Below are 22573 nucleotides of genomic sequence, written 5' to 3'. Positions count from 1 at the left end.
TAAAATATATCAGAAAATGGAATTATTTTGCATGCACTTTGCATATTTTCAAAGAAAAAATTTGGTTAGATTAGTTCCCATAAAATCGGTTTATATTTTTAAGGTTCCTAGAAGAAGAGGGAAAACAATAATACTTATAGGGTATTTTCCTTCAAGATTTCTATCTTCCTGTATTATTTGGATATCTGTTTACTTATACTAACTGGATGATTTTTTTAATAAACAAAATTTGTTCCTTTCTAATTTTTCTAATTAAAATAAAAAAAATTTCTACTTCTAACTGTGTGTATATGAATTATTCTTATTTTGAGGCTCTTGCTCGCACTTTTTTCTCCCTTCTTTGTTGAAGATTGAAGTATGTACCACTTTTATTGGAATATTTTGTTTGATTTGTGTAATGCTTCATTTTGAAATTTATAAGGTATTACCAAAATTAAATTGATCTCTGACTTATTTGTTCATCATTTTATGTTTGTTTTTTCTCCTCTCTCTTGAGTTTTTTCTTCGATTTTGTTATGCCCCTAACCCGAGATCACGAGCCGGTGGTCGCATCAACCGCCGCATACTCATAAGAAATTCTCCCCACAAGCATGCAAAACATCTAAACATGATATCATAAATATATAGCGGAACAATTTGACTAATAATTTACAAACTTTATTTATTTAATTAACTCAATTACAATGTCTCATAATTCTAACATTAGTCTAAGGTAATACATTAGTTTAGATAAACTCTAATCTAAGATAACTTGTGCCACTATTTTTCTAATTACTCTTCCATATTGAAAACCCTAGTAGGCTAGCTCTCTAAATCTGTAAAAAAATTAAAAAATCGTATAATAAGCTAAACAGCCCATTAAGCATTGATCACTTAGCTAAATAAATCAAACAATCAAATAGATAATAATTTGTAGAAAAGCATGTATGCGGATCAAATCTTTATTAAATTCTGTTTATGAATTCATATTCTTTCAAATACTCAATCATCTTATCAATCCTGAGCTATGACTACATCATCCTGTGGCAGGATCATAACACCGGCTAATCATCTTGCGGTGAGCTGCTCATCATTTTGTAGCAAAGTCCTTCAGGACCGCTGGTCTACTGGCGGTATGTCACTAATCATCTTGGACATGACTTTTAGGATAAATCATGTACTAACGTATTAGCCCTCATTGGCAGGGTCCTCAATATAGCCAGGTCGAAATTTATATAGTTCTATATTCTATATTTCAGTTCTAAAATCATGATGTGCCAAAATCAATCGATCAAATCCGTAATAAGATCATATATCGTCGTAACCTTCCAAAATAATATATTGCATAATAATATACTATGCATCAAATTCATGCATTATGACTAATACCATTCAAAAGTCATGAATATAATAATTTAATGATTGCTAATAAACTTAGAAAAAGTGATACATTACTTACCGAGCCTAGTCCAGGGTCTCTCACATTTCTCCACCCTAAAAAAAAATTCATCTACGAAATTTTTCTTTCTTGCGCTTTCAAAAAAAATTTGAGATACATAGTCCTAATCTCATCAATAATTCCACTTATCAATACAACTTCATCTTTAGTTCTTATCAGAAGAATAAGGTCCAACACCTTTAGACTTAATTCTTTTTGTAGATGATGTAAATCAAACTTCTCTCTCTCATAAACAAAAATCAATATCTTAATTTCGAATAAGAACATCAAGTTTTTATATCAAAATATTAAAACTGCTCTTGATTAAATGATCTATCCCAAGATTAGATCATAAACAACTCTAATCCACCCCTAATAGAATATTCATCAAAATGCATTGATAACCTCAATTTTTTTCAATCAGATAGAGAGTTGATATTAATTGAAAAAGTTGATAAGTGCTAAATAATGCATAAATTAATATCTTATTCATAGTACTTATCATTATTTTAATTCACATATTTTGTAAATTTAACTAAAAAAATGTATTACCTTCATCATTGCATTTTAATAAATTAATAAAGGTAATTCGAGTTTCACTTATTTATTTACTGATTGAATCTAATATATGCAGGTCGAGTCAAACTTATTTCGGATGATCCCTGAACCCGAATGACACACACCCCGGTCCAGCCCCGCTCCCCTATTTCTTTCGCATCCAATCGAGTTCAAACCTTCGTTACGTTGTACTATCTCGTCATTATCACATCTGCGATTAGCTATTCAAAGTCTTCCTAAAATTCCACGTGCAAGCCATCCATGTGTCAAGTCTTACACATCATCTCCCTGTTCTTCCACCATGTCTCAGCCACGTCATGACCTCCCCTGTTCCATGTCCAAAAAAAACAGTGTCATCCCAAGACTTCCCAGCCGACCATCATGGCTCACGATTCTCTTCTTCCTTATCATCTCCAACTAAAATCCTTTCTCCCAAACCTCCCGTGATGCATGCAAAAGCTGTTAGATTTTTATTAAATAATGATTAAAAGTTTTCATACTTAAAATATATATATTATACATATATGTTAATAAGGGAGTTTGGCTTGGTGGTTGGTGCGTTGTTTGGGTGGGGATGAGATACCAGGTTCGATTTCCATTCCCTCCTTTTTATTTCTATTACGTAAAGCTTAGTTTTTTTGTGCTCGTTGGGATGTTCCCTCCTTGTCCGAGCCGAGCTCGGTTCTCTTGTGCTCGTTGGGCCTGTGCTTGTCCGAGCCGAGGTTCTCTGCAGCCGAGCTTGTCCGAGCCGAGGTTCTCTGCAGCCGAGCTGTGCCTGTGCTTGTCCGAGCGAAGGTTCTTTGCGCATGTGCTTGTGCTCGCTGGGCCCTGCCCTGCTCGTCCGAGGTTCTGTGCGCCTGTGCTCGTCCGACCCACCTCAACTAAAGCGCGAAGAGCCGAGGCCGAGGTCGGACCACAGGTGTGATGAGCCCAGAGGAGCCGAGGTCGGACAACGGGTACGATGAGCCAAGAGGTGCGTGGGCCGTGCCTCGCACCCATAGCACGAGGAGCCACGTCGCTTCCTCGTTAGCACCTCTTCGCAACCAACGTCGCATCCGCTGGCCATACTCCCAGTGTTTTTTCAAACTTTCTTACCGGTTTTGACCGTTGGATCGGTTTTGGGTCGCATCTGTCCCGAAGAAGTCTATAAATAGACCTCTTCGGATTAGACAGGAAATATATATAATTTGAAAGCAGAGAACTTCTATTCTCCCTGTTTGCTATTTTTCTTTCAATCAACGGGCTTGCTGCATACTGATTTTGGGTTCGAAAGCTTCTTTGATCCGTGCAAATCATTGAGGCAGAAGGAACAGTGCGAGAGGCTGTTGTATCTCAGGAGTAGAACGCCATCCAAGCCTAGTGCACTGTAAGGCGGCGAAATCTACTTCAAGGAAAGTGACCAACATACCACGCCTCAGCATCTCGGGTTCCATTTTTCCACTTTCTCTATTTATTTTCTGTAAGCCTATTTCTGCCTATTATTTATTGAAGTAGAGTATTATAGATTTAAAATTTTCTGGGACAGTAAATTCCCAACATTCTTGAAGTAGATTATTTCCTACATATAATAGGCTAGTACTTAGAGTTACCCCAATGGCCAATGCAAGTGACCCGGTTCCTCCTGAAAAATTTAATGGAAATAACTTTAAACGTTGGAGACAGAAGATGGAAATCTTCTTAACCACACTTGGGTTATTTTCCATAATCTTTGACTCTCCTCCAAATGAGGAAGAGAATGAACCAGCTAGAACTTGTAATTTGGAGGAATTTAAGAAGAAAGACTACCTATGTAGGGGAAGGATTCTGTCCTATCTTACTGATCCCCTTTTTGATGTCTACTGCACTTTTAAAACCTCCAAGGAGATTTGGGATGATCTTAATAAGAAATATGGTATCCAAGATGCCGGAATGGACAAGTATGCTGCTAGTCAATTCCTGTCTTATAAGATGGTTGACACCAAGCCCGTAGTTGACCAAGCCCATGAGTTAACAGTGATTTATCATGAATTAGGCTTAAGGGGAATGGGAATAACTGAGAGCCTTCAAGTTGCTTGTACCATTGACAAGCTCCCACCTTCTTGGAAAAACTTTGGGTTATCCCTGAAACATAAAACCGAGGATATGACAATGAAAACTCTATTGTCTGCCATTAGGATCCAAGAACAACACCTTGAGAAAGATAATGAGCAACTCATGAATCCTGAGCTTCTAACCAAGGTGAACTTTGTAGAAGGCCAGAATAAGACCCATAAGTTCAAGAACTCCAAATTTGAAAAGGGTGGACCTAGAAACAAAAGAAAACCTATGAAGCCAAAACATCATATCAATAAGAATGATCGGAAGCCGATTTGCTACAATTGTGGGAAACTCGGTCATATGGCTCGAGTATGCCGAATGAAGAAGAAGAAGTATCAGAACTATGAACATGCGCCTTCTCAACCTGCAAATCCACAAACCAACATGGTGCTATCCAGTACTGTTCCTACTAGTACTGATGATCGGTATGTAACTTTAAGCCCAGAATTAAATTTGGCAATTTGCTCTACCGATTGGTTAGTGGATACAGGTGCGAATGTTCATATGTGTACTGATCATACCCTTTTTACTACTTATCAGGTCCGGAGCGGCCTAACAGTAACTATGGGGAACTCCACCTCGGCACGAGTGCTTGGAACTGGAAAAGTACTTCTAAGGCTTACGTCTGGAAATGTGCTTACACTATTTAATGTGTACCATGTGCCCGATGGAAGGAGGAATCTGATCAGTGGTTCTCTTCTAAATAGAAGTGGTTATTCTTTGTTATTTCAATCTAAGAAAGTGATTATAACAAAGAATGGAACATTTGTAGGCAAAGGCTATGAGTGTGATGGCTTGTATGTAATAAATAATGTATCTTTGGATTTTTCTTCTGATAATAATAATAAAATTGTGCTTTCAATATGTTCTTCATCTCTTTGGCATGCTAGATTAGGACATGTGAATAATAATACTATTAAAAGAATGATTAGCTCTGGTTTATTGCCTAATGTTTCATTAAATGAAAAGGAAAGGTGCCAAATTTGTGTTCAATCTAAACAACCTAGAAAACCATTTAAAATAGTAAATAGAAATTCAACTTTATTAGAATTAATACATTCAGATGTATGTGATCTAAATGGAACTTTGACTAAAGGGGGTAGAAGGTATTTCATTACCTTTATAGATGATTATTCTAAGTATTGTCAAGTTTATTTAATGAAATCTAAAGATGAAGCATTTGAGATGTTTAAGACTTATAAATCTTTAGTAGAAAATCAACTTGACAAGAGAATAAAGATTCTCAGGTCAGACAGAGGAGGAGAATACACCTCTAATGACTTGAATGAATTCTGTAGAGTTAATGGAATTCTACATGAAGTTACACCTCCCTATTCACCTCAGTCTAATGGAGTGGCTGAAAGGAAAAATAGGACTCTGCAAGATATGGTAAGATCTTTGCTTGCCAACTCAGGTTTACCTGAGGTTTGGTGGGGGGAAGCAATGCTTACTGCATGTTTCCTGCTTAATAGGGTTCCATTTAAAGGTTCTAATGAATCTCCTTATGAACTTTGGAAAGGAAGAAAACCTAACCTAAACTTTGTAAAAGTTTGGGGTTGTTTGGCTAAGGTTAATATTCCTTTAATCAAAAAAAAAGAAAATTAGGACCTAATACTTTTGATGCTGTGTTTCTTGGTTATTCTCTTAATAGTGTTACTTATAGGTTCTTAGTCATTAATTCTGATATTAATGGCATAGATAAGAATACTATAATTGAATCTAAAGATGCTTCTTTCTTTGAAGACATTTTTCCATTTAAGGATAAAATAGAAAAGCATGTAATAGATAGATCTAATGATGCATCTTGTAGTTCGCCATCTAATTCTCTAATTATTCCTAATAATGAAAATAAAAATGAACTTAATGATATTAATGAACTTGGTAAAGGAAAAAGAATTAGGAAAAAGAAAGATTTTGGATCTGATTTCTATACTTTTATGGTTGAAGATGATCCTAAAACTTATAAAGATGCTATGAACTCATTAGATTCTATGTTTTGGAAGGAAGCTATTAATAGTGAAATGAATTCACTTATGACTAATAAAACATGGTTTTTAACTGACTTACCACCTGGTAGTAAGGCTATAGGTTGTAAATGGATATTTAAGAAGAATTAAGACCTGATGGTTCTATTGAAAAATATAAAGCAAGATTAGTTGCTAAGGGCTTTTCTCAGAAAGAGGGTATTGACTACTTTGATACATATTCTCCTGTGACTAGGATAACCACAATTCGTACTTTAATTGCACTGGCTTCAATCCATAATTTGATAATTCATCAAATGGATGTCAAGACTGCCTTCCTTCATGGTGATTTAGAGGAAGAGATCTATATGGATCAGCCAGAGGGATATGTGGCTCAAGGACAGGAAAGAAAAGTTTGTAGGTTAGTCAAATCCCTCTATGGTTTAAAACAAGCTCCTAAGCAATGGCATAGGAAATTTGATAAAATAATTGTTTCTTATGGCTTTAAAGCAAATGAATCAGATAAGTGCTTATATTCAAAGTTAGAAAATGATTCATGTATTATCTTGTGTTTATATGTTGATGATATTTTAATTTTTGGTACTGATATGAATATGGTGACTGATATCAAAACTTTCTTGTCTAATAATTTTGATATGAAAGATTTAGGTCAGGCAGAGGTAATTCTTGGTAACAGGATTACCAGAATACCTGATGGTATAATTTTTGATCAATCACAATATATTGAGAAAATATTGATGAAGTTTGATAAGTACAACTGTAAACCAGTGAGTACACCTTATGAGCATGGTTTGAACTTGAAGTGCAATAAAGGTGATCCAGTGGCCCAAGAGAAATATGCTCAAATTATTGGGACACTGATGTATGTTGCAAATACAAGTAGACCTGACATTTCTTATGCTATAGGAAAGCTTAGTAGGTTTAATAGTTGCCCTAGTCTTAGTCACTGGGAAGCACTGGATAGAGTACTTAGATACTTGAGAGGTACAATGTATTATGGTTTACATTACTCAAGATTTCCCACTGTACTTGAAGGATACAGTGATGCTAGTTGGATCACTGATTCAGTGAACCGAAAAGGAACTAGTGGATACATATTCATGTTGGGTGGTGCAGCTGTTGCTTGGAGATCATCCAAACAAACTGTGATCACAAGATCCACTATGGAGGCTGAGATTGTAGCCTTAGATTCTGCAAGTCAAGAAGCAGAATGGTTTAAGAAACTTATGTCTGAAATACCTATTATGGAAAAGCCTATACCTGCTATCTCTTTGTTATGTGATAATGAAGCTGCAATTAATACTTGTAGAAATACTGACTATAACAAGAGAAACAAAAGACACATTAGTGTGAGACATAAGACTATTAGATACCTAATTAAAAATGGTATCATAACTTTGGAATTTGTTGGATCTAAAGATAACCTAGCAGATCCTTTAACTAAAGGACTGGCTAGAAGCAAAGTCATAGAAACATCAAAGGGGATGGGACTGAAACCCATAAGGAATCATTGACAATGGCAACCCAACCTATTCTGACTGGAGATCCCAAGATGAAAGGTTCAACGGGAAAAACAAGTTGTTTAATGATTAGTTAGCACTATTATAAAATGACTTTATGTCATTTGGTCTCTCCCTGTGATGTGAGTGCTAAATACAGCAGAGGTATACGGAAGAGTTTAAAACTCTGAATGAGTCCGAGTCTATGGCAAGGTGCCGTGCTGCGAGCACCCTTGGAGGACTCACCTATGTGAGTGTGACTGTGTGGCCGCAGTCTATGGGGATAAGGGTTTAACCCCTAGAGCACTCATGAAACTGAGATATTGGTGCATAAGGCCAGAAAAAGCACCACCTATAATGAACCCAGTATTTGCATTTGTCATGGGTGAAGTATATAGAAATCTGAACCAAAAGATTTGGTTCAAAGCTTTTTAGCTACCACTATACCTTTCATATGAAAATATACTTTCACTAGGTAAAGGTTCAAAGCCGCAAGCTACCTTTATTGAAGTCGTGACATAAACAAGCCCGGTTTGACTATTTTTTATTTTATAAAGTTTTGAAAACATTTTAATCAGGTGGGGGAATGTTAGATTTTTATTAAATAATGATTAAAAGTTTTCATACTTAAAATATGTATATTATACATATATGTTAATAAGGGAGTTTGGCTTGGTGGTTGGTGCGTTGTTTGGGTGGGGATGAGATACCAGGTTCGATTCCCATTCCCTCCTTTTTATTTCTATTACGTAAAGCTTGGTTTTCTTGTGCTCGTTGGGATGTTCCCTCCTTGTCCGAGCCGAGCTCGGTTCTCTCGTGCTCGTTGGGCCTGTGCTTGTCCGAGCCGAGGTTCTCTGCAGCCGAGCTTGTCCGAGTCGAGGTTCTCTGCAGCCGAGCTGTGCCTGTGCTTGTCCGAGCAAAGGTTCTTTGCGCATGTGCTTGTGCTCGCTGGGCCCTGCCCTGCTCGTCCGAGGTTCTGTGCGCCTGTGCTCGTCCGACCCACCTCAACTGAAGCGCGAAGAGCCGAGGCCGAGGTCGGACCACAGGTGTGATGAGCCCAGAGGAGCCGAGGTCGGACAACGGGTACGATGAGCCAAGAGGTGCGTGGGCCGTGCCTCGCACCCATAGCACGAGGAGCCACGTCGCTTCCTCGTTAGCACCTCTTCGCAACCAACCTCGCATCCGCTGGCCATACTCCCAGTATTTTTTCAAACTTTCTTACCGGTTTTGACCGTTGGATCGGTTTTGGGTCGCATCTGTCCCGAAGAAGTCTATAAATAGACCTCTTCGGATTAGACAGGAAATATATATAATTTGAAAGCAGAGAACTTCTATTCTCCCTGTTTGCTATTTTTCTTTCAATCAACGGGCTTGCTGCATACTGATTTTGGGTTCGAAAGCTTCTTTGATCCGTACAAATCATTGAGGCAGAAGGAACAGTGCGAGAGGCTGTTGTATCTCAGGAGTAGAACGCCATCCAAGCCTAGTGCACTGTAAGGCGGCGAAATCTACTTCAAGGAAAGTAACCAACATACCACACCTCAGCATCTCGGGTTCCATTTTTCCACTTTCTCTATTTATTTTCTGTAAGCCTATTTCTGCCTATTATTTATTGAAGTAGAGTATTATAGATTTAAAATTTTCTGGGACAGTAAATTCCCAACAAAAGCATCTCCCAGCTCACGGTTCATCATCCTCTTCTTTGGATCAAGCCGGTCACCTCTTCCCAAATTTCCCTCGCGGCCGTGTTTATCTTCCACGTCACCTCCTCCCAGATTTCGTCCGCATCACCCAAAGATCTCTTCCCATCCCGTGAGCATCAAAGGATCTCGTTTCAGCCGATGTTCAGATCCCATCCTCTCCACGATAGCTTTCTTCCCGAGCTTCACAGCATCCTAATACATCTTCCCCTGCTTCGAAACTATCAACCCAGTGTTCCGGATTGAGATTATCCACAACCGCAAATCAAATTCGATTCATCCTCATCCCCTGTGTCCAGCAAACCGAGCACTCCTCGTTTCTTCACAACGTTCCGGAATCTCCTGCATCCACGATCCAGTTCCATCCTCTCTGCATCTTTCCCAACTTTCAAATCAAGCCAAGCGTCCTCCCGATTGCTTCCAATCTTCTCTTCATCCAGCTCGGATTAGCTTCATCTCCAGCCATGCTTATCTCCCACGGATAAGGTCCAAGTCATCTTCCCTTCCGTCCGTATGAACCCAGCAGCCTACGTATCTTCTCCATCTTCATCTCCCCTGCTTCCAAATCTCCCAGATTTCTTCTCATCCACATCCAGCCAACGGCGACATCCCAACCTCCTACGGATTCGATCTAAGCTTCAACTCCCAGCTGCCAGCCGTGAGCTTCACCCGCATCCCCTGTTCCGCGTGAAGTTTCGCGTCCAAGTTCCCTCCACGTCCACGGCCTTCTTCCCGTTTGGATTGATTCATTCATCCACGGATAAGCTCCAATCCCAGTAAATCTCAGTATCCCAACCTCTTGCCGGATCAATTCCATCCTTATCCCGCTGCTAACCAACTTCAAGCTTCTTCCCGTTTGCAAGATCAGCTTCGGCGTCTGAGTACTCCGCGATCAGCTCACAGCTCATGCTCTCCCCAGCGTCCGGATCAGATACGCAGCGGATCAGATCAACCCTTGACAACCTTATCCTCCCACCTACGTGAAGAAACAGAGGAGGAGGGAGGGGGAGCTTGCAGCTATAAAAGGGGAGAAGACGGACCCCATGAACCCATCTCTCTCAGGCCAAATCCCACGGGAAGAAGAAGAAATAAAAGGAGAGAGAAACATTTTGGGTATTTTGGGAATGATTTCCCATAAGTGCTAAGAAGGAGTTATTCTCAGGGGAATCGCAAGAAGAAGAGAAGAAAGAGATGGGAGTCCGCTGCTGTGCTGCTGCTGCCATCCACCACTGCATGGAAGCTTAAATTCCCCACTAGGGCTGAATGAAGCCCTAACAAGGGCGACAACGATTCTTGTATTTTTTATTTTATTCTTGAAATTGTATGAACTTAATTGATCTTATTGAATATCTTTTTACCTCATGCTTAGGGTTTGTGATTTTAAGTATGAAGTTTATGCAAGTATTCTTCATGATCACTAAGTAAATATAAGATAATCCATGCTTAAGGAAGATGTGGTGTGCTACCACCTTAGATTAGGGTAGACACTTCATGCCAACTGAAGATGGATTATTCCCAAATTGCTTTTGTGAATTTCTATTTAAATGCTTATTAGGCTTGTAGCCAATTTGCATGTTAATCCAAGAATAAATTAAAATACAATTAATCCTTGTTCCGATGTTAGTGGTGAATTTCTTGCCCTAGGTTCCCTCAAACTGATATCATTTTAATTGCATTTTTTATTAAATTCCTTAGTTTAATTTCTTCACAAACTCTTCCTTTTAAATATTTTTATTTTTAAGAAAATAACTGTACCTCAATCCCTGTAAATCGATACCCGTAATCACTATCCTACCAGATACGTGCTATTGCGTGGTCTTTAAAGTTGACTATCAATTTTTGGCGCCGTTGCCGGGGATTGCTAGCATAGTTGTTTTTCTTTTCATAAAAAAAAACTTTCAAAAATATATATATATCTAAAATAAAATAAAAATATTTTCTATTTTACTTATCTTTTTCTCTTACTAATTTTTGATTTTTCTCTTGGTATTATTTGATCAGGAATCGAAGAGGAAGTCTGGGACGATCAAAAAGGGAACTGCTGGAAAAAGAATGCTGTAGAGGTTTGCTTAAAAAAATAAAAAAAATTGCTGGAGAAATTCTCTTTGGTAACCTCTAAAATTTTCTTATTTAAATTAATTCCCAATTAACTTGAAATTTTGTGGTGATTGTTTGATTTTAATTTCAGCAAAAGTGTGAATGCATGCTTGATACACATACACCAATTAATCCGCACATAGTAAGGGCAATCACCCCAACAAGATAAGAACTGGATTTCATCATCAGATTCTTGCCCAAATTAGGTGAACCAATTCGTACATAGCTATCACTTTAATTAAAATCAATTAGACGTTGGCTCCTAGGGACATTCGAGCTCAATAGGACGAAGATCACCGAAAGTTGCACCAATTTCGCTCTGTGGCTCAGTTGATGTCTAGGCAAGCTTTGTCCCAAGGGAGACAGTTCATCTGTTCGAGGCAAGTGGTTTTTAAGTGGGACCTTTGCAACGCATCATGACCCCCCACTTACCTGGGAGCTTATCTGGTCAACTCAGTTCATTAGACCGGATTGGAGGCTTAGGTGCCCTCTTCAAACCAGTTAGGAGCTGTCTAGTGATTTTAGGGCAAACACAAGGATTTGATGTGTTTTTCTTTTAATGCATGCTTGACTGCACTTGATTGATCAGAAGAGTTTTAGTGTATGCTAGGGTGTCGTTCCAGATCTCCTGAATTAATACCTTTTGATTCTGAAATAGAGCGTTCTATTAGGGCCCTTCGAGCCGAAATCCGCACCTATAGAACCATAGGATCTACACCACTTGTCGAGATAGCTGAAGAACAACCCAAGCTGTTAAAGGAGTACTTTACTCCTTCCATTTATACCTCTCCATCTTGTATTCGACTACCTGATACCACTGCTGCTGTACAGTTTGATATTAAGTCTAGTGTCATTCTCTCTTTTTATGGACTTAACAATGAAGACCCATACAAACATTTAGATGAGTTCTTTGAGATCTGCACCACTGTCAAAATTCAGAACTTCACTGATGATGCTCTGAAACTTAGGCTATTCCCTTTTTCTCTTAAGGATAGAGCTAAGCAATGGCTCCATTTATTAGAAGCCAATTCCATTCTTTCATGGGCCCAAATGCAACATGAATTTCTAAAAAAATATTTTCCCATAGGAAGAACGAACCAATTTAGGCGTGCTATCACAAGCTTCTCCCAATCTGACGGGGAAGAATTTCATGAAACTTAGGAGAAATTTAGAGATTTACTCCGGAAATGCCCGCATCATCAAATACCCAAATGGCAATTAGTGCAATGTTTCTATGACGGGTTGTCTGAACGAAACCGTCAGATGGTTGATGCTTCTTGTGGGGGTACTTTCATGCTTAAAAGTGAACATGAGGCATGGTAATTGTTTGAGAACCTTAATGAAAATTTCCTCCACCATGTCTCCTCCGCTCGTCAAGCACCCCCCGAGTTCTCAAAGAAAAGGGACCATATATGAAGTTAGCCAGCCCATAGGTCTATCCGACAAAGTAGATGCACTGTCCCGCAAATTGGACCAGCTAATGTCTAGAGAACAGCTTCCAAACTTTTTCCAAGCACAAGTTTGTGCTCTTTGTTCTAGCCCGTCTCACCCTATTCATGAATGCCCTTCGGCAGCTCAATTCCCTGAATTTGTGCAAGAACAAGTTAATGCTGCCCAAGCACAGTTCCGGCCGGGTAATGATCCGTATTCTAACACTTATAACCCGGGGTGGTGCAACCGTCCAAATTTCTCTTAGAAGCAGCAAACTTTCAATACCTCCCAGCCTTATTCCCAAAACTTCCAACCGTTCCAGAATGTTCATCCGAACCGTCCTCCTACTTACTATTCACAATTTCAACATGTCCCTCCTCCAGCACCCCAAAGAGATATGGCTTTTGAGCAAAACGTTTTGACTGCCCTTCAAGGACTCGAAGCCAATACACAATTGTTGCACTCCCACACCCAGTCTATTGCCAAATTAGAAACCCAGCTAGGGCAGCTAGCGAGTGCACTAAATAAAAGAGAGGAAGGCAAGCTTCTAAGCCAACCAGTGAGTAACCCGAGAGGGCAGTACATGGCTCAAGAGACTCACCCGAATGTTGTTCACCATGAACAAGCTAATGCCATGACTACTTTAAGAAGCGGACGTGTAGTGGACAATAAGGTTGGAGAAAAAGAACATAAAGAAAATGAAGACATGAGTGTGACTGTGCCTAAAGAGAACCCATCTAGGCCAGTATCGACCACACCTCTTACACTAAAGGCCCCTTTTTCTCAATGTCTGAAAGCACCTTCTCCCTTTGGCATGAAAGGAACTTCATCGGAAGAAATAATGGAGGTCTTCAAACAAGTCAAAATCAACCTCCCTCTCCTTGATGCCATAAAATAAGTTCCATCGTATGCCAAATTTTTCAAAGACCTTTGTACCCAGAAACGAAAATTTAGGACACATGTGCCTAAAAAGGTCTTCCTAACTGAACAAGTGAGCTCCATCCTCCAGCACAAAACCCCTCCTAAGTTCAAGGATCCTGGTGCACCTACCATCTCTTGTGTGGTAGGAGACAATTCTATTGATCGAGCACTATTAGATTTAGGGGCAAGTGTTAACCTCCTTCCTTATTCAGTTTACGAGAAGTTCGGATTAGGTGAATTAAAGCCTACTTCGGTGCCCCTGCAATTAGCTGATCGATCTGTTAAAATACCACGAGGGACAATTGAAGATGTCCTAGTCAAGGTAGATAAATTTTATTTTCCAGTTGATTTCATCGTCCTTGATATGAAACCTGTGCCGAACCTTAAAAAATATATCCCTATGATTCTTGGTCGTCCCTTCTTAGCTACAGTCAATGCATGTATTAACTATAGAACTGGGGTGATGGATATGTCTTTTGGAAATATGAAAGTCAAACTAAATGTATTCCATGCCTCTGATCAACCTGCAAGGGAAGATGAGTGCTTCCTAGTAGACAAAATGGACGATCTTGTAGAAAAAGCCCTTCCCTACATTCTGGCAGATGACCCTTTGGAAGCATGTTTAGCCCATTTTGACATTGATAATTTTGATTTAAACAAGGCCATAGAAGAAGTCAATGTCCTACTTGACAATCCGTCTCCCACAAATTTTCATCCTTGGCGTATCCGATATGAACCTCTTCCTACCCTTTCTAGTACGCCACAGTGCCCCTCCATCGAGTCCCCTCCCAAACTTGAGTTAAAGCCACTTCCGGTAACCCTTAAGTATGCTTTTTTAGGACCCGAAGATACCCTACCTGTAATCATCGCGGCTGACCTGTCTGACAAACAAGAGAGTCAACTTTTGAGTGTACTCGGAGAACACAAACATGCAATTGGATGGTCCGTAACTAATCTGAAGGGGATTGACCCATCCATTTGCATGCATCGCATTCACCTAGAAGAAGATGCAAAACCGACCCGTGAAATGCAAAGGAGACTCAATCCTAACATGAAAGAGGTAGTCAAGAAAGAAGTAGTGAAGTTGCTAGATGCCGGAATCATTTACCCTATCTCTGATAGCAACTGGGTGAGACCGACTCAAGTAGTACCAAAGAAGTCGGGCATTACTGTGGTTGAAAATGCAGAAGGAGAGTTGATGCCCACACGCACGACCACTAGCTGGCGTGTTTGCATTGACTATAGAAAGTTAAACTCCATGACTAGGAAGGATCATTTTTCTTTGCCTTTTATTGACCAAATATTGGAAAGACTAGCCGGTCAGGATTTCTACTGTTTCTTAGATGGTTATTCTGGATATAATCAAGTGGCCGTGTATCCCGATGATCAAGAGAAAACCATTTTCACATGTCCATTTGGGACATTTGCATATAGGAGAATGCCATTTGGACTCTGCAATGCACCTGCGACATTTCGACGATGCATGATGGCAATTTTTTCTGACATGGTAGAAAAATTTCTGGAAGTATTCATGGATAATTTTTTAGTTTTTGGCCCCTCATTTGATGATTGTCTCAGTAATTTAGCACTGGTTCTAAAAAGATGTAAGGAGACCAATCTAATACTAAGTTGTTCAAGAGGGTATAGTCTTGGGACACATTGTGTCCAAAGGGGTATTGAGGTAGATAAAGCAAAAGTTGATCTTATTTCTAATCTTCCTCCACCCAAATCTATGAAACAAATCCGTTCTTTTCTTGGCCATGCTGGTTTTTACCGTCGCTTCATTAAAGACTTCAGCAAAATCTCTAGGCCCTTGTGCAATCTCCTTGCCAAGGATACACCCTTTGTCTTTGATGAAGCATGTAAAGAGGCCTTTGAAAACTCCGATCTAAGTTGTCTACAGCACCTGTCATACAACCTCCCAATTGGACCCTTCCATTTGAACTTATGTGTGATGCTTCTGACTATACCATTGGGGCGGTTTTAGGGCAACGACTAGATAAGTTACCTCATATCATCTACTCGCTAGTAAGACACTCTCCGATGCACAATTGAACTACACTACTACTGAGAAAAAATTACTAGCTGTAGTATTTGCTTTGGACAAATTTCGGTCCTATCTCTTAGGGTCCAAGGTTATTGTGTTTACTGATCATTCTGCTCTCCGGTACCTTCTTTCAAAGATGGACACCAAGCCGCGTATAATTCGATGGATCCTGTTGTTACAGGAATTTAATCTAGAAATTCATGATAAGAAAGGTACCACAAATGTTGTAGCAGACCACTTGTCTAGAATCCTTCTCGAGCCTTCTCATAGCACTTCCCCACGTCATGACTCCTTTCCAGATGAACAATTGTTTGAAGTGCAACAAGAAAAAACACCATGGTTTGCCAACATAGTAAACTATCTTGCCATAGGACAAATTTCCGATCATTGGTCCAAGCAGGACAAGGATCGATTCTTTTCGCAAGTTAAGTTCTACTTTTGGGATGACCCCGATCTGTTCAAGTACTGTCCTGATCAAGTAATCCGTCGATGTGTGCCTGAATGTGAATTTTAGAGTATTCTTGATTTTTGTCATACCCAAGCCTGCGGGGGCATTTCGGGGGTAGAAAAACTGCAGCTAAAGTCTTACAAAGTGGATTTTATTGGTCCTCATTGTTTAAAGATGCTCACAATTTTTGCCAGACTTGTGAGCGATGCCAGCGAATGGGCACAATCATCCGTAGAGATATGATGCCACTTAACCCCATTTTAATTATAGAAATCTTTGATGTCTGGAGTATTGACTTCATGGGCCCTTTTCCGTGTTCTTTTGGTTTCGAGTACATTCTTGTCGGGGTAGATTATGTCTCGAAGTGGGTAGAAGCTGTTGCCACTAGGACTAATGATCATAAGGTTGTGATTAAGTTTTTATAAACAAATATATTTAGTCACTTTGGCACACCCCGAGCTATCATTAGTGATGGGGGATCACATTTCTGCAACCGGTCCTTTGAGGCTTTGGTTCGCAAGTATTCAATCATCCACAAAGTTGCCACCCCGTACCATCCCCAAACAAGCGGACTAGTTGAAGTTTTCAATAGGGAGATAAAACACATCTTAGAGAAAACAATACGCCTTAATAGGAAAGATTGGTCTCAAAGATTAAACGATTCTCTCTGGGCTTATCGTACTGCCTATAAGACTCCTATTGGCATGTCTTCCTATCGACTGATTTTTGGTAAAGCTTGCCACCTACCGGTAGAACTTGAGCATAGAGCTTTTTGGGCCATTAAAAAGTTTAACTTTGATATGGCAGCAGCTGGTTCTAACCGGAAACTTCAACTCAACGAGCTTGAAGAGTTACGCAATGAGGCATATGAAAATGCCAAAATTTACAAGGCAAGGATTAAGGCTTTTCATGACAAATCCATTAACCGTAAGTCTTTCGAGCCTAATCAAAAGGTTTGGCTATTCAATTCTAAATTGCGTCTCTTCCATGGTAAACTTCGTTCTAGGTGGGATGGTCCCTTTTTAGTTAGGAAGGTTTTTCCTCATGGTGCGGTAGAAATTCAGAATATTAGTGATGATCGTGTCTTGAACGTCAATGGTCAAAGATTGAAACCTTACATAGAGTGTGTTGCAGATGGATAGTTGATTGAATCCCTTGATTTAATGGATCCTATTTATCGGGATAATTAAGGATGCACTGCGTCTGGCTGAAGACGTTAAACTTAGCGCTTGTTGGGAGGCAACCCAATTTTCATAGGTTATTTTTGCACATTTTCTTGTCGCATTTTTTCAGGTGTCCTCATATTACTGATGCAACTAAGGTACAATGCTTCTATCCTCCATATGCATCATATTTTCGTCCAAAATAAAATAACAAAAAATAAAAAAAAATATAATAATTTAATATTAAAAAAATATTGAGGACAATGTCTGATCTAGGTTGAGGGGTATAGGATTCAAAATTTTTTTCGCATTTTCGCATTTTTGAATAAGTTTTTCAAAAAAAAAACCTAATTTCTATGCCTTAGAATTGAAATGATAAATACACAAAGTATATAAAATCTAAAAAAGCCCAATGATTAGTCAGGAGTAAGACAATTTGAGTTCTTTTCATTAAGAGTTCTTTTAGTGAGTTGTAAGATAATTTTTATTTTGGAATTTCACAACACACATGGCCTGCACTTCTAAGGGTTAGGTTCAACATTATGTTGTTAAGTCTGGTAGCAACTTTGAGTCCTGATGAATCATCCCTATCTAATTCACTATTATCCCATATTTATTTAAAAAAAATTATTAAAAAAAAAAGAAAGTGAATTTAGTCAGGTACATTGAAAAGGGCTACCTATCATTAAAGATCAGCGGACTTGCAATAATGAACCCGAGCACAGGTCCGTAGGGGAGTCTTGATGCCCAACACCTTATGCCATCTGGTGTGGGAGTGTTGACTGAATGCTCGTTACACGGAGGAATCATTACAAGAGTAAAAGTGCATAATTTATTTATTAAAAAAATAGAGAAAGAGAAAATAATATTGACCTTGAAAAAAACGATAGTGTGAAAGCCGTCGTTGTAAAAATTCGAGTAAACTGAAATATTACAGATAAAGCCCATAAGGTATTAAAGTAAACATCCACAACTCTCGAAATCCTGCAAGATAGGATGATTTTGAATCAGTGAATAGCTCTTATCTGACCAATTCTTAGAACCTACTAGCTTTAGCAGTATTTTGGAGAATCTAAAGCCTTAGCTTGTGTATGGTCCACATATCACCGAGCACCCAAGTATAAATAAGTCTTATAACTCCCTGACGGAAACTTAATAACTTCAACTTAAGTTGCATCTTGACCTAGGATTTGGGTTAACTTAGTAATTAAAACTTTGTGTGCTTTTGAAATTCTTGGCACTAATGCATTTGAAATTAGATTGTATAAAACAATAAAATAAATTCTTTAGACAGCAGTTTGTGGGTATCTGCGCCGGAAACCCTCACGAGACAAAATTCGTCCACTAGGGCCACCTAGGGGTTTAAAGCCTTATTGCATACGGTAAATGCAATCGCGATTCCTGCGAAAGTGAGTTAGTTTTTTATTTTGCTCGAGGACTAGCACAACGTAGGTTTGGGGGTGTGATAAGTGCTAAATAATGCATAAATTAATATCTTATTCATAGTACTTATCATTATTTTAATTCACATATTTTGTAAATTTAACTAAAAAAAATGTATTACCTTCATCATTGCATTTTAATAAATTATTAAAAGTAATTCGAGTTTCACTTATTTATTTACTGATTGAATCTAATATATGCAGGTCGAGTCAAACTTATTTCGTATGATCCCTGAACCCGAATGACACGCACCCCGGTCCAGCCCCACTCCCCTGTTTCTTTCGCATCCAATCGAGTTCAAACCTTCGTTACGTTGTACTATCTCATCATTATCACATCTGCGATTAGCTATTCAAAGTCTTCCTAAAATTCCACGTGCAAGCCATCCACGTGTCAAGTCTTACACATCATCTCCCTATTCTTCCACCACGTCTCAGCCACGTCATGACCTCCCCTGTTCCATGTCCAAAAAAAACAAGGTCATCCCAAGACTTCCCAGCCGACCATCAGGGCTCACGATTCTCTTCTTCCTTATCATCTCCAACTAAAATCCTTTCTCCCAAATAAATCTCAGCTCCTCCCTGCCGAGATCCTCTCAACATCCTCAGAGCTCGTTTCCAGCCGTCCGTAGCCTCCCGTGATGCATGCAAAAGCATCTCCCAGCTCACGGTTCAACATCCTCTTCTTCGGATCAAGCCGGTCACCTCTTCCCAAATTTCCCTCGCGGCCGTGTTTATCTTCCACGTCACCTCCTCCCAGATTTCGTCCGCATCACCCAAAGATCTCTTTCCATCCCGTGAGCATCAAAGGATCTCGTTTCAGCCGATGTTCAGATCCCATCCTCTCCACGATAGCTTTCTTCCCGAGCTTCACGGCATCCTAATGCATCTTCCCCTGCTTCGAAACTATCAACCTAGTGTTCCGGATTGAGATTATCCACAACCGCAAATCAAATTCGATTCATCCTCATCCCTTGTGTCCAGCAAACAGAGCACTCCTCGTTTCTTCGCAACGTTCCGAAATCTCCTGCATCCACGATCCAGTTCCATCCTCTCCGCATCTTTCCCAACTTCCAAATCAAGCCAAGCGTCCTCCCGATTGCTTCCAATCTTCTCTTCATCCAGCTCGGATTAGCTTCATCTCCAGCCATGCTTATCTCCCACGGATAAGGTCCAAGTCATCTTCCCTTCCGTCCGTATGAACCCAGCAGCCTACGTATCTTCTCCATCTTCATCTCCCCTGCTTCCAAATCTCCCAGATTTCTTCTCATCCACATCCAGCCAACGGCGACATCCCAACCTCCTACGGATTCGATCTAAGCTTCAACTCGCAGCTGCCAGCCGTGAGCTTCACCCGCATCCCCTGTTCCGCGTGAAGTTTCGCGTCCAAGTTCCCTCCACGTCCACGGCCTTCTTCCCGTTTGGATTGATTCATTCATCCACGGATAAGCTCCAATCCCAGTAAATCTCAGTATCCCAACCTCTTGCCGGATCAATTCCATCCTTATCCCGCTGCTAACCAACTTCAAGCTTCTTCCCGTTCGCAAGATCAACTTCGGCGTCTGAGTACTCCGCGATTAGCTCACAGCTCATGCTCTCCCCAGCATCCGGATCAGATACGCAGCAGATCAGATCAACCCTTGACAACCTTATCCTCCCACCTACGTGAAGAAACAGAGGAGGAGGGAGGGGGAGCTTGCAGCTATAAAAGGGGAGGAGACGGACCCCATGAACCCATCTCTCTCAGGACAAATCCCACGGGAAGAAGAAGAAATAAAAGGAGAGAGAAACATTTTGGGTATTTTGGGAATGATTTCCCATAAGAGCTAAGAAGGAGTTGTTCTCAGGGGAATCGCAAGAAGAAGAGAAGAAAGAGATGGGAGTCCGCTGCTGTGCTGCTGCTGCCATCCACCACTGCATGGAAGCTTAAATTCCCCACTAGGGCTGGATGAAGCCCTAACAAAGGCGACAACGGTTCTTGTATTTTTTATTTTATTCTTGGAATTCTATGAACTTAATTGATCTTATTGAATATCTTTTTACCTCATGCTTAGGGTTTGTGATTTTAAGTATAAAATTTATGCAAGTATTCTTCATGATCACTAAGTAAATATAAGATAATCCATGCTTAAGGAAGATGTGGTGTGCTACCACCTTAGATTAGGGTAGACACTTCATGCCAACTGAAGATGGATTATTCCCAAATTGCTTTTGTGAATTTCTATTTAAATGCTTATTAGGCTTGTAGCCAATTTGCATGTTAATCCAAGAATAAATTAAAATACAATTAATCCTTGTTCCGATGTTAGTGGTGAATTTCTTGCCCTAGGTTCCCTCAAACTGATATCATTTTAATTGCATTTTTTTATTAAATTCCTTAGTTCAATTTTCTTCACAAACTCTTCCTTTTAAATATTTTTATTTTTAAGAAAATAACTGTACCTCAATCCCTGTAAATCGATACCCGTAATCACTATCCTACCAGATACGTGCTATTGCGTGGTCTTTAAAGTTGACTATCAAAAGTGCAAGCTCCAGATTTGGAGGAAAGAGATCTACACCAAAATATTCAAGATCGAAGATCAAAAATCAATGGTCCATTAATTCTAGTTTCATGGTGCTAAGAATTTTCTTAGCATGACATAAAATTGTGGAACCTAAAATAGTGCAGCGACATCCCAAAATTACAATATTTTTCTTTTGTTTATCAAAGAAATTTTACTACACAAGGAAATAGTTTAAGTCTTTTGTTATTAAAACTTGCCGAATCAAAGAGATAATACTTCTGGCTAACTTAGAAAAATAATTCAGACTACTACGTTTTCACTGGATATTCTGATTCAAACCACCAAAATTCTTTGAATTTACTAATAATTTTTTATCAAAATACGACCTTGTATTATGAACTAAAGAGATCCAAAATTTCAATTTTTAGGTAAAGCTCAAAAGAAACCTTTGATTCTCATCCTCTAACTTCTCTCAAGCACTTCCATCTAGATTAATCCTCGAGTCAATTGATACGTTCAAAACCATTATATAGGCTAATTACTATAATTTAAAATAAATTGAATCTTAATTCTCTTATCAACTCAACTAGACGATTGTAAGTCAAACTTTTACAAGCAACAACAACCAGAAAAATTTTTTCAATGCTCCACCAATGAGGATGATAGTGTTATTTTGATGATTAACAAGCAATTATCTAGAGCATGCTATAAGTTAAATTGATACTTCATTTATAAGTTCATTACTCTCAGTATATTTGTTTAATTGAAAATGGATAAATGGCCTTGTTCATTTGGATGAATCTAACCTTGAGAATGCAGCAAAGTGTGGTTTGAGTCGACCCATAGGTTGATTGGGTCGACCCCGGCACATCAAGAAGTCATCTGGCACACTCCTGCAAAAATGGCACAAATGAACAGTGAGTTGGGTCGACCTAAGGTAAGCATGAGTCGACCCAACCTCCAAAGAACCTCAAAACACAACAGAAGAATGCTCTCTGGATTTACTGAGAGGGTCGACCCACACAGTGGTTGAGTCGACCCAAGCTTGAGTCGACCCAAACCCTGAGAGGGTCGACCCAAAGGCAAGACAGAAAGACAGACAGAAAATGGTTCTCTGGAATTACTGAGAGGGTCGACCCAAGAAGAAGTTGAGTCGACCCAAGTGAACTTTGAGTCGACCCAAAGAAAGGTTGGGTCGACCCAAGGAAAGGAAGGCTGAATTTCAAGTTTCTGTATTTTCTGAGAGGGTCGACCCAAGGAATGTTTGAGTCGACCCAAGTGA

This window comes from Phoenix dactylifera, unplaced genomic scaffold (assembly GCF_009389715.1).
Source record: "Phoenix dactylifera cultivar Barhee BC4 unplaced genomic scaffold, palm_55x_up_171113_PBpolish2nd_filt_p 000186F, whole genome shotgun sequence".
NCBI lineage: Eukaryota > Viridiplantae > Streptophyta > Magnoliopsida > Arecales > Arecaceae > Phoenix > Phoenix dactylifera.
Note: the sequence above shows the minus strand (reverse complement) of the source record.